General features: G+C 42.8%; 2 non-coding genes and 1 pseudogene across 2 annotated transcripts; all 3 read left to right on the forward strand.

Moving 5' to 3' along the window:
* Positions 1 to 2,517: 2,517 nt before the first annotated feature.
* Positions 2,518 to 4,439, forward strand: LOC135267843 (small subunit ribosomal RNA). The gene has a single exon (XR_010336215.1). It is a non-coding gene; the product is annotated as a small subunit ribosomal RNA (ribosomal RNA).
* A 2,057-nt stretch (positions 4,440 to 6,496) lies between these two features.
* LOC135267841 (5.8S ribosomal RNA) lies at positions 6,497 to 6,653 on the forward strand. Its single transcript, XR_010336213.1, has one exon. It is a non-coding gene; the product is annotated as a 5.8S ribosomal RNA (ribosomal RNA).
* A 474-nt stretch (positions 6,654 to 7,127) lies between these two features.
* LOC135267840 (large subunit ribosomal RNA) lies at positions 7,128 to 9,879 on the forward strand (annotated as a pseudogene; the record flags this gene model as incomplete).

Genomic DNA, 9,879 nt, shown 5'->3' on the forward strand with positions numbered 1-9,879 from the left:
CGTGCTGCCGACTGCGACGAAATGCAGCGTTCATAGTACAAACGAAGTACGACGTTCACAAAGTGATGAAGTAAAACGTAAACAATAAATAATAATAATGCAACCCACAATACACTAATTGTGTATTAAAATTGCATAACCTACACGAAGTACGACGTTCAAGAATACTAAAGAATTTTATTTGTGTTGTATATAATGAAAAAACAGCAAATTTTTTTGCAAATTACGTATCTGTAAATAAATGTAAACATTTAGCAACTAATCAAAATTGTTTTTTTTGCCTAGATATTAAAGTAAAACATAAAAATACATTAAATTTATAAAATGCAACCCGCAGCACACTAGATGTGCATTAATATTGCATAACCTTCACGAAGTACGACGTCCAAAAATATTAATTTTTTTTTATATTGAGGTTAAAAGTGAGAAAACATAAATTAATAATAATGCAACCTGCAATACACTTAATATGTACTGATCTTGCATAACCTTTACGAAGTACTACGTTCAAGTATAAATTAATATTATTGTGACTCGCAATACACTAAATTTGTATCAATATTGCATAACCTACACGAAGTACGACGTTCAAGAATATTAAAGAATTTTATTTGTGTTGTATATAATAAAAAAACAGCAAATTTTTTTGCAAGTTACGTATCTGTAAATAAATGTAAACATTCAGCAACTAATCAAAAATGTTTTTTTGCCTAGACATTAAAGTAAATCATAAGAATACATTAAATTTATAAAATGCAACCCGCAGCACAACAGATGTGCATCAATATTGCATAACTGTTACGAAGTACGACGTCCAAAAATATTAAATTTTTTTTTATATGAAGGTAAAAAGTGAGAAAACATAAATTAATAATAATGCAACCTGCAATACACTTAATGTGTACTGATGTTGCATAACCTTCACGAAGTACTACGTTCAAATATAAATTAATATTATTGCGACCCGCAATACACTAAATTTTGTATCAATATTGCATAACTTACACGAAGTACGACGTTTAAAAATATTAAATGTTTTATTTGTAGTTTGCATATAATAAAAAAAAAACAAATTTTGATGTAAATTACGTATCTATAAATAAACGTACACATTTAACAATTAAATAAACATAGTATTTTGGCCTAGATATTAAATTAAAACATAAAAATGCATAATATTTATTAAAATGCAACTTGCAATACACCAAATGTGTATTAATATTGCATAACCTTTACGAAGTACGACGTTCACGAAGTACGTCGTTTACGAAGTGCGACGTTTACGAAGTACGTCGTTTACGAAGTGCGACGTTCACGAGGGTACGTCGTTTACGAAGTGCGACGTTCACGAAGTACGTCGTTTACGAAGTGCGACGTTCGCGAAGTACGACGTCTACACATTAGGGCACTCAAAATTATTGTTACGTTGTACGACATTCAGACGTTCCAACTGCGACTAACTACAGCATTCATTTGACTTTGCACATACGACGAACGAAGTACGACGTTTACGAAGTACGGCGCTTAAAATAATTTTGTTTTTATTAATTAATTATTTTTTTTAAAACAAACGTTTTTATAATTAAATTTTATAATGGTTTAAATATAAAATATGACTTTTTAATATTATCAATATTTAAAATATTTTCTCCCTTTTGTGTGTATGCCTTATAGTTATAGAGCTGTGCGCTTCGGTAGACGTCGCCTGTGGAGCTATGTCAGTGGAGCGGTGCGCACATCCAATACCGAGCGGCTGCCTCGATCGGTGTCGCGCTGGTATACATATGGTAGTGGTGTGTGTCGATGCGTTGAGTGAGGCGATATGAACGGTGTAACGGTTTAGTCGAAGTTTATCATAAATGACGACGACAAAACGACCGATTATGTATACGTTCTGCATTTGCTTCCAATTTATCGACGTTTATTGCACATTTCCGCTATCGAATTCGAATAGGGCTTTGCTTGCGAGATTGCTTTATTTTGTGATTTTGTGGCTCGCCCAGTTCCCCACAGCGAGATTGCGGATGCGGCAAAACGTATTCTCTTACGTTGGCGGTCCTTATGCAATCAAACTTTGTTGAACTAACAAATGTTTGTGATTTAAACAAACAAAAATAATAAATGCGTCAACTCTCTAATATCCGAGCGAGAATATTTATATAATATTCGTAACGTTTATGGATTCGAAAGAATTTCATAAATTCACGTCGCATTCAATCTTGCGAAGAGTGAAGAGAATGTTTGAACTTTTAAATCGGCAAAGGTAAAAAATAATATTATAAATATTATTATTATGCCTTTATTGACCGATATATGTGTTGTGGTGTTTAACGACTACGACGACGATGATGACGATACATTTATCTCTATATCGTACGAAGAAAAGAAGAAACAGCGTGGCGTTACTTTCTTATATGTTAGATTGTTTCGCACAAACGCGCATATTCTTCATCTTTATAAACGATGATGATGAGTATTTTATTCTCTCGTCTGTCTCAAAAAACACAAAAACACAGTTCCCTGGTTGATCTGCCAGTAGTCATATGCTTGTCTCAAAGATTAAGCCATGCATGTCTCAGTACAAGCCAAATTAAGGTGAAACCGCGAAAGGCTCATTAAATCAGTTATGGTTCCTTAGATCGTACCCACATTTACTTGGATAACTGTGGTAATTCTAGAGCTAATACATGCAAACAGAGCTCCGACCGGAGACGGAAGGAGCGCTTTTATTAGATCAAAACCAATCGGTGGCGGTTTCGCCGTCATCGTACAACTTGGTGAATCTGAATAACTTTACGCTGATCGCACGGTCTCGCACCGGCGACGCATCTTTCAAATGTCTGCCTTATACAACTGTCGATGGTAGGTTCTGCGCCTACCATGGTTGTAACGGGTAACGGGGAATCAGGGTTCGATTCCGGAGAGGGAGCCTGAGAAACGGCTACCACATCCAAGGAAGGCAGCAGGCGCGCAAATTACCCACTCCCGGCACGGGGAGGTAGTGACGAAAAATAACGATACGGGACTCATCCGAGGCCCCGTAATCGGAATGAGTACACTCTAAACCCTTTAACGAGGATCAATTGGAGGGCAAGTCTGGTGCCAGCAGCCGCGGTAATTCCAGCTCCAATAGCGTATATTAAAGTTGTTGCGGTTAAAAAGCTCGTAGTCGAATTTGTGTCCCGCGCCGCCGGTTCATCGTTCGCGGTGTTAACTGGCGTTTCGCGGGACGTCCTGCCGGTGGGCTTAGCTCGAGAGGGCGGCCCAACTCAATCCCGCCGCGGTGCTCTTCATTGAGTGTCGAGGTGGGCCGGCACGTTTACTTTGAACAAATTAGAGTGCTTAAAGCAGGCTAAAACTTCGCCTGAATACTGTGTGCATGGAATAATGGAATAGGACCTCGGTTCTATTTTGTTGGTTTTCGGAACCCCGAGGTAATGATTAATAGGAACGGATGGGGGCATTCGTATTGCGACGTTAGAGGTGAAATTCTTGGATCGTCGCAAGACGGACAGAAGCGAAAGCATTTGCCAAAAACGCTTTCATTGATCAAGAACGAAAGTTAGAGGTTCGAAGGCGATCAGATACCGCCCTAGTTCTAACCATAACGATGCCAGCTAGCGATCCGCCGACGTTCCTCCGATGACTCGGCGGGCAGCTTCCGGGAAACCAAAGCTTTTGGGTTCCGGGGGAAGTATGGTTGCAAAGCTGAAACTTAAAGGAATTGACGGAAGGGCACCACCAGGAGTGGAGCCTGCGGCTTAATTTGACTCAACACGGGAAACCTCACCAGGCCCGGACACCGGAAGGATTGACAGATTGAGAGCTCTTTCTTGATTCGGTGGGTGGTGGTGCATGGCCGTTCTTAGTTGGTGGAGCGATTTGTCTGGTTAATTCCGATAACGAACGAGACTCTAGCCTGCTAAATAGGCGTATTTCGACATCCCAAATGCCGGCTGGAGCCGGGTTCGCCCGGTCTCTATGTGCGGTTTTTACTGTCGGCGTACAAACAATTCTTCTTAGAGGGACAGGCGGCTTCTAGCCGCACGAGATTGAGCAATAACAGGTCTGTGATGCCCTTAGATGTTCTGGGCCGCACGCGCGCTACACTGAAGGAATCAGCGTGTCCTCCCTGACCGAGCGGTCCGGGTAACCCGCTGAACCTCCTTCGTGCTAGGGATTGGGGCTTGCAATTGTTCCCCATGAACGAGGAATTCCCAGTAAGCGCGAGTCATAAGCTCGCGTTGATTACGTCCCTGCCCTTTGTACACACCGCCCGTCGCTACTACCGATTGAATGATTTAGTGAGGTCTTCGGACCGGTGCGCGGTGGCGTTTCGACGTTGCCGATGTTGCTGGGAAGATGACCAAACTTGATCATTTAGAGGAAGTAAAAGTCGTAACAAGGTTTCCGTAGGTGAACCTGCGGAAGGATCATTAACGTGTAAATGTTGTTGTTTAGTTGTCACACATACACACACATTTTGTCTGTGCTGATCAACAAAAAACACACATACATACACTATTCGTATGATGATCAATTCTCATACAAAATTCTTTATTATGCGTCGAACGGAAAAGCAACAACGGGTCGTCTTGCATTAAGCGGATCTGTTGTTACGTTTTTCGATTTATTTTATAAATCGATTGTAAACGTGCCGTAAACGACGTTTTCAAAGAATTTTTTCGAACATTAACACGAATCAATATTGTCGAAAGATGGTTATGTGCTAACGTTTTATTATTGCTTTCGCAGTGCCGGTCTTAGCGTATTTCCATCATCGTATTCGCTTCGAAAAAAAGTACTAATACACAGTGGTGGTGTATAATTAATGTGCAAGAGATGTTGTTGTTGTTGTTGTAGTATTTGTATATGGTTGGAGTTATTTATAATAACAAACAAGAATGAATGAATGAATAATAATGGTGTCTGCCAATACGATCGTACTTTATGTACACGACTAAAACTTTATACATACAAACCATAATAATAAATAAACTCGAAACAACCAACAACAAAATTAATACGCTACTGTACATACAAATACACATTTATACATACCATCATTTTACTTAACCGATGGTGAGTGATGTTTGAAAAATAAACGCTTAGGCTTACGGTTTTGTAAGCCAGTCTTTGCGTATTTTCTTCATCGTATTCGCTTCGGAAAAAAGAAAATAAAGATGGTGTATAATTAATGTGTAAAAGAGATGTTGTAGTTGTAATTTAATTTGTAAATGGTTGGAGTTTATTAATAAATAAAAGGGGCTGTCTATTCGTCTGTACTTTATGTACAAGACTAAAACTTTATACATACAAACCATAATAATAAATAAACTCGAAACAACCAACAACAAAATTAATACGCTACTGTACATACAAATACACATTTATACATACCATCATTTTACTTAACCGATGGTGAGTGATGTTTGAAAAATAAACGCTTAGGCTTACGGTTTTGTAAGCCAGTCTTTGCGTATTTTCTTCATCGTATTCGCTTCGGAAAAAAGAAAATAAAGATGGTGTATAATTAATGTGTAAAAGAGATGTTGTAGTTGTAATTTAATTTGTAAATGGTTGGAGTTTATTAATAAATAAAAGGGGCTGTCTATTCGTCTGTACTTTATGTACAAGACTACAAAAACGTTTTATAACAATAAAAAGCTCGAAACAACCAATAACAAAATATACTACTACTATACTACTATACATACAAACGCACATTTATAAATACATAAAATCAATTTACTTTATCGATAGTGAGTGATGTTTGGAAAAAAACGCTTAGGCTTACGGTTTTCGGGTACCTGGGTTCCGCATGCGTCGAAGTAATAATTTACTTTAACGACGCGACGAACCGTAGGAATCTAAATAAAAAAGTTTATTAACTTTTTTAGATTCTGTGGGTTTTAAATGATATACGCCCGACTGACGAAGGAACGTTTTGCACTGCCTGTGCTTTTCTTTTGATTCGTTTTTATGTCGACGGACGTTCTTAGAATGCCACCAAACGACGTATCACACAAAACACCCTACAATTGTATTGTTTGGTAAATATTGTTGTGATTAAGTTTGTAGCTGTGGCGTTTGTTTGAAGAAAACGTCTGGTTTTTCGACATATTTTCTATTTAATAAATATACATAATGCTTATCGCAAAAGGAGCAGAGTTTTATAGACAAAGTTGATAGAGAAAAAAAACCTAATAGATATATATACGTATTTATAAAACGTTAATATCATCGGGTTATTCTTTATGTAAACTTAAACTATAACTGCATACTCTTTTCGATAAGTAGAAACAAATGCCACTTTAATTAAATAAAATATTATAAAATATAACGCCGAACGTTTCTTTCGATTGGTCCGTTTCTCACATATACATCACAATTGTAATAACCTTAAGTAGTTATTTTTTGTTGTTGTGTGATGATGAAACGATTTCGATGTGGAACGGTGCGTTATGTAATAATATTTTAAATTGTTTGAAAAGATTACCCTGAACGGTGGATCACTTGGCTCGTGGGTCGATGAAGAACGCAGCTAATTGCGCGTCAACTTGTGAACTGCAGGACACATGAACATCGACATTTCGAACGCACATTGCGGTCCTCGGATATACTGTTCCCGGACCACTCCTGGCTGAGGGTCGTGTCAATTTCAAAGACTGCTCGGTTTTTGTCTTAAACACAGCGCACAATGTTGTGTAGACAATTACGTCGGAGCGTGTTGGGTGCAAATATGACGCGTTACTATAATTGTTAATTGATTGTCGGTTGTCATAATAAAATATTATGCAACGTAGACAACAATAAAAACAATATAAATAATAACGCGGCATCCTAAAACGCAATAGCGGCTGACATTCTTATTAGTTTGTTGGTACAAGTTGGTTTAGACGTAGCACGTCCGATATTAAAAAGCAGCCACAACGCTTAAATTTCGAACGAAGCGATCGTCGTGTCCGAGACGTTAAAGTTGTTTATATGCATATTTTATGCACTATAATTAACAACAACAACATTCTCGCAACGACGTCAGATCGATGTTTGAAATTGTTTGGAGGCAGCCATATAAACGGAATACGTGTAATTATCGTCTGACAAATAAAGGCAAATTATATTTGCGACCTCAGAGCAGGTGAGACTACCCGCTGAATTTAAGCATATTATTAAGCGGAGGAAAAGAAACTAACTAGGATTTCCTTAGTAGCGGCGAGCGAACAGGAAAAAGCCCAGCACTGAATCCCGCGGCCGAAACCGGACGCCGGGAAATGTGGTGTTAGGGAGGATCCGTCATCCCGAGATTGTGCGACGCGTCCAAGTCCATCTTGAACGGGGCCACAGCCCATAGAGGGTGCCAGGCCCGTAGTGACCGTTGCCGATAACGGGAGGATCTCTCCTCAGAGTCGGGTTGCTTGAGAGTGCAGCCCTAAGTGGGTGGTAAACTCCATCTAAGGCTAAATATGACCACGAGACCGATAGCGAACAAGTACCGTGAGGGAAAGTTGAAAAGAACTTTGAAGAGAGAGTTCAATAGTACGTGAAACCGTTCAGGGGTAAACCTGAGAAACCCGAAAGGTCGAAAGGGGAGATTCAGCGTGACTCGATAGCGGCGCTAAATGATCATGCGACGAACGGCGTACGCGTCGTTCGCGCCTTTTGTTTATGCGAACCGAAGTCGAACGCGTGCACTTCTCCCCCAGTAGGACGTCGCGATCCTTTGGGTGTCGATCTAAGGCCCGCGGTGGAGCCCGTTCGAACGGTTCGCCGTTTCGGACGAACCCGCGGTGTTTCCCGGTCGACTCGCTCGAAGGTATGCATATGGCGCCGGGCCGCTACACAGTTAGCGTCCGACCATTGGCAAGCGCGTTCGTTTATGACGGTAATCGCACCTGGTGTCGGTTCTGTCTACGAATGGCTGTTCGCCAATGAGTTCTCGGACAGACTCGGTTGAAACGCCGATCTGCGACGCTATAGCTTTGGGTACTTTCAGGACCCGTCTTGAAACACGGACCAAGGAGTCTAGCATGTGCGCGAGTCATTGGGACATGACTAAACCTAAAGGCGCAATGAAAGTGAAAGTTCGTCTTGCACGGACTAAGGGAAGATGGGCGGCCGTTACGGCTGTCGCCCCGCACTCCCGGGGCGTCTCATTCTCATTGCGAGAAGAGGCGCACCAAGAGCGTACACGCTGGGACCCGAAAGATGGTGAACTATGCCTGGTCAGGACGAAGTCAGGGGAAACCCTGATGGAGGTCCGTAGCGATTCTGACGTGCAAATCGATCGTCGGAACTGGGTATAGGGGCGAAAGACTAATCGAACCATCTAGTAGCTGGTTCCCTCCGAAGGTTTCCCTCAGGATAGCTGGCGCTCGTCGCTTACGAGTTTCATCCGGTAAAGCGAATGATTAGAGGCATTGGGGTCGAAACGGCCTCAACCTATTCTCAAACTTTAAATGGGTGAGATCTCCGGCTTGCTCGAACTTTATATGAAGCCGCGAGACTCGAATCAGAGTGCCAAGTGGGCCATTTTTGGTAAGCAGAACTGGCGCTGTGGGATGAACCAAACGCCGAGTTAAAGCGCCTAAATCGACGCTTATGGGATACCATGAAAGGCGTTGGTAACTTAAGACATCAGGACGGTGGCCATGGAAGTCGGAATCCGCCAAGGAGTGTGTAACAACTCACCTGCCGAAGTTACTAAGCCCTGAAAATGGATGGCGCTGAAGCGTCGTGCTTATACTCGGCCGTCAGCGGCATGTGCGGTCGGTTATTTAATTAACCGGCCATGAAGCCCTGACGAGTAGGAGGGTCGCGGCGGTGAGCGCAGAAGGACTGGCCGTGAGGCCCGTCTGGAGCCGCCGTCGGTGCAGATCTTGGTGGTAGTAGCAAATACTCCAGCGAGGCCTGGAGGACTGACGTGGAGAAGGGTTTCGTGTGAACAGCCGTTGCACACGAGTCAGTCGATCCTAAGCCCTAGGCGAAAGCCGATGTTGATGTGGTGTAGATATGTCGTTGGTTCGTTTTTAATTCGAACGTAAACGTACGAAGCGAGCACACACCCATTGGGCGAAAGGGGAATCCGGTTCCTATTCCGGAACCCGGCAGCGGAACCGTTAATAATTCGGGCCCTCGCAAGAGAGTTCGTCGGGGCAACCCAAAAGGACCCGGAGACGCCGTCGGGAGATCCGGGAAGAGTTTTCTTTTCTGCATGAGCGTTCGAGTTCCATGGAATCCTCTAGCAGGGAGATATGGTTTGGAACGCGAAGAGCACCGCAGTTGCGGCGGTGTCCGGATCTTCCCCTCGGACCTTGAAAATCCGGGAGAGGGCCACGTCGAGGCGTCGCGCCGGTTCGTACCCATATCCGCAGCAGGTCTCCAAGGTGAAGAGCCTCTAGTCGATAGAATAATGTAGGTAAGGGAAGTCGGCAAATTGGATCCGTAACTTCGGGATAAGGATTGGCTCTGAGGATCGGGGCGTGTCGGGCTTGGCGAGGAAGCGGGTCGCGGCTGACGTGCCGGGCCTGTGCGAGGTGAAGCGTTGTTCCGTTTCGGCGGTCAATGTCGAATCCGAGTTCGGTCCCGTGCCTTTTGGCCTCCCGCGGAACCGTCTTGCTGCGAGGCTCCGGGTGCGCCCGTCAGGGCGTCCGGAAGTCCTCTTCGGCCGCCATTCAACGGTCAGCTCAGAACTGGCACGGACCGGGGGAATCCGACTGTCTAATTAAAACAAAGCATTGCGATGGCCCCTGCGGGTGTTGACGCAATGTGATTTCTGCCCAGTGCTCTGAATGTCAACGTGAAGAAATTCAAGCAAGCGCGGGTAAACGGCGGGAGTAACTATGACTCTCTTATGGTAGCCAAATGCCTCGTCATCTA

The sequence above is a fragment of the Tribolium castaneum genome, unplaced genomic scaffold, assembly GCF_031307605.1.
Source record: "Tribolium castaneum strain GA2 unplaced genomic scaffold, icTriCast1.1 ptg000104l, whole genome shotgun sequence".
Lineage (NCBI taxonomy): Eukaryota > Metazoa > Arthropoda > Insecta > Coleoptera > Tenebrionidae > Tribolium > Tribolium castaneum.